Genomic DNA, 4062 nt, shown 5'->3' with positions numbered 1-4062 from the left:
TCCAATAGCACAAGCCAAAGCCAACCCCATTCCTCCCAAAACAGAAACCAACACGAATACCAGCACTCCAACAACCCCAGCCTTGCCTCCTACCCAAATTATCCCAAAAAATGAAGAAGCTGGACCATCAAAGGCCTTAAATGTCTGCAGAAAAGTCCCCCGAAATTTGAAAACGGATTGGTTAACCGATGTCCTCAACACCGAAACCAACAACAACTCCCCTTCTATGACGATAGTAAAAATTGAACCAGAAGAATGCATCTCTAGTCTACCACCGCCACTTCAAACTGCCTCTTCTCGTCCATAAATGCAATTGAAAGAATGGCTTAAAGCATTGGAATTGCCTCCAATATTAAAAACCCCATATTTCAATAAAATGTTTAGGGATGTCAAACAAATTACAAACATTCAGAAGATTTTTGTGGGTTTCATATTTGCTACAGGACTTGATCAAAGGTAATGTTTCCTAGACATACTTATTCCTGAAAAATATAATTTGTACCCCATTCTGAAACATGTTTTTCTGGTTTTATGCAGTGAAATGTTATTTTTTAGGGAGAGACTAAGTCTACACGTGACGCGCGGGGACATGCTTACAATGGCTGATAAAACTTGGGTAGAGAGTATGATTATTGACATTTGGTCGTACATGTTGAACAACCTTTGTAGGAGAAATGTAAAACGTCGTTACAATAAGATTTTCTACACAACCGCGCTCACCATAAGTTGTACTAACACTGTTGTTTATCAATTATTTATGTTATTCGTGTGAGACTAAAGACTATGCTGTAAACAGATTTTTCGTGAAGGTGGGATAACTACCCTAGACCAATTCAATGAAAGGTTCTGTCGTGAAGGTCGGGCTTTCGACATTTCGAAAAGGGACCTCTTGGATGTGGACCTCGTAAGTACATCTCTCGCTGTGATATCTTATAATAGCATGTACAACTCAGTTGAAATCTAATTTGTTTTAATTCTATCCACATATGTTTTTCCCAATCATTGATGACAGACATTTCTACTTGGTTTTCTATAACTTCATACAAAGGCAATTTCAAGTAATTGACAACAGGGAGTCACCTATGCAAGCGCCCTTCGAAAGAAGATATAAGAATGCACAAATCTTGGTATGACACTAAAATTTGATTTTCAACTAGTTCAATGATTGAATTCTAGTAGCACTAAATTACATTACATCATGTTGTTTGTAATGATGTATCAAGATGACTACATTCAACAATATATGAACGACGTAGACCCCGTTCTTGCTGCAAAATATGGCAGTTTGGAAAAGATATGTTTGAAATTGTCATGGCATGATTCCAGGAATTACACTAACTGCGGCATTTTTTGCATGAGACACATAGAGACGTATGAAGGTCAGGTGAAGGGTTGGAAAAGTGGCTTCAGCGTTAAAAAAATGTACGGGACCAAATAAAGACCTTGAGGATGGAATATTTTGGCGTGTCATTGGCTCGGAGCTCAACAAATTCAGGAGCAAGGTCTACAATTCCTGCAGTAAATGGATTAGTCAATGAATTTGGAAATGTATACAGATTGTGTAATTAAAGTTTACAAATAATTTTAGTAGACATTAGTACAATAATGAAGATGCATACAGATTGGGTAATTAAACGATTCATATAATTTTAATTCACATTTGTACAATAATGAATATGTTGTGTAATTTAAATTTTCAAAAAATTACACTTCACATTTTGACAATAATGAAGATGTATATATACAGATTGTTTTTAATGAAATTTGATTTACAATCATACTTGTTCATTTATGTATTAAATGATTAAATTAATTGAAAGAAGCATGAAGCGCATAAATATTCGCTTCAAACAATTTTCGTTTATTTAATAAATTATGATAAAATTTATATGTGAGGAGTCGAGTTGGAGCGAATAATTTTTCGCTTCAAAAACTAGTTTTTAGTTTGACAATATTATATGAAAACTTTTAAATTAGAGTAATCGAATTCGAGCGAAGAATTCTTCGCTTCAAGTTATTTTAAAATGTAAAACCCCCACCCCACCCATGAGAAGTCGGATTATTTGTCATGTCATTACACTTACCCTAACATGTAAATACCAAATTCTACAAAAATATCAATTTCATGAAAGAAATATAAAGAGAATAAATATTCGCCCCAAATACTTGTTTTCATTGAAGCGAATAAATATTCGTTTCAGTTTTAGCTTCTAAATTCTCAATTTTTAATAAAAATGATAATTAATAGGAGTCGACTGGTGGCGAATAAATATTCGCTTGATTTAGGTGTTCTTATTTTTAGAAATAAATTAGTGTTGTCATTCATTTGGTATTACATAAAACATCGCATGCATACATTCTACCTTCTTCATGGTTTTAAATCAAATATACATACAAATACACATCAGATTTCACATGAAACTGGAATTCGATAGTTGAGATGACAAAAGAACAGTGAACGGAGTATTGACGTCCATGCTGAAACTTTCGTCCCATTGTTGAGGAGTTGAGAACTGAGGAGTGGTCGTTGGCATTGCATTTGATGGCTGGATAGGTATATCAATTTATTTAAAAGTATGTTAATAAATGAATATTAATAACCCAATTATTAGTAAAGAAGTTAAGTCAGCAAATTCATACCGGAATCTGTGATTCGCTAGTTATTCTTGTTGATTTTCTTTTTCTTGAGTTCTTCTCTAGTCCACATTTCCTTCTCTTACCAGACTTTGTTGGCTTCTTAGTTTTGATTCCTTTCGCTTGAACATGGGCACCCTCGGTAGAACATGATAAACCGGTTGGTGGAGTTTGCATATTTATACTCTCCTGTAATTTTTTATCCACAAACGTACACTAGCTAAGCATAATTTCTTTGACATGCCTATACGTGTCATCTCTTTCGGCTGCCTTGGTAAATAAATGCATGGACAAGCCACACAAATCTCTGTATCTTATGTTATGAAGCTCACTCTGATCAACATTACTACTGTCCACGATTGGATCAGTTCCAAATAATCCATCTTTGGATGTTCTTGTCCATCTCTTCAATATCAACGCAGGAGGAATCTTAAACACGTCAACCGTAGTGAAAATCTTTAGGATGTGAGCACACAAAATCCCTCCAAATTCAAATTTATAGCAGCTACACTCAATATTCTTATCATCATTCTTATGAACTGTAACTGTATGAGAGCATCTCCTAGTGTAGGGTGTTACCTTATATTTTCTGTGTGTGTCGACATCCTCTAACATTTCTATACCACAATCATGCGACATAAACCATTGTTGTTCAAAGCACTTAAATACCTCTGGGGTGTAAACTTTGCAGGCATCCTTTAAGATCAAAACTAGATAGTTCAGACTTGGTTGGCTGGTAATTGATTTGAAATCAGCCTTCAACACATCATATCTTCTTTCATCGATTAGTCTTTCAAAGTGTTTGAAAAATTCTAAAAACTTGTGTTTGTAGGAGCAGTACATTTTCAACAAACTGTTCATACTCTCACTTCTCTATGTTGTCGTCATATCATCACAAAACATTTGTCGTCCATAGACTAATTCCCACTTTCGCCTAATGCAAAACATACGTTTCAACCAGTCGTTGTTTTCAAGCCCGTAGTTTGTCAACATTTGATTCCAAGCTTCAACAAACTCTATCTCTTCTTCAAAATCATACATACACGAAGAAAAATCCTTCGAAAATTCTCTGAAATTATGGAACACAGAGCTAAGATGTATGGCTGCATTTTGAAATATGTGCCAAATACATAGACGATGATTTGTTTCGGGCCATGTAGACGACAAGGCCTTAGCCATGGCCGCGTCTTGATCTGTAAGAATGGTTTTTGGTTTTTTCCCACGCATAGCATTGGTGAAAGTATCAAACAACCATTCAAAATTCATTGCAGTTTCATCGTATAATAGAGCTGCACCAAAAATAATTGATTGTTTGTGATGATTCACACCTACAAAAAGCGCAACTGGACGACCTTCCTTATTCTTCTTGTAGGTGGTGTCAAAACTGACAACGTCTCCGAAGTATGAATAATCAGACCGCATGTTGGA

Source organism: Impatiens glandulifera, chromosome 1, assembly GCF_907164915.1.
Source record: "Impatiens glandulifera chromosome 1, dImpGla2.1, whole genome shotgun sequence".
NCBI lineage: Eukaryota > Viridiplantae > Streptophyta > Magnoliopsida > Ericales > Balsaminaceae > Impatiens > Impatiens glandulifera.
The sequence above is the reverse complement of the archived record's forward strand: the minus strand, read 5'-3'. Positions refer to the sequence as shown.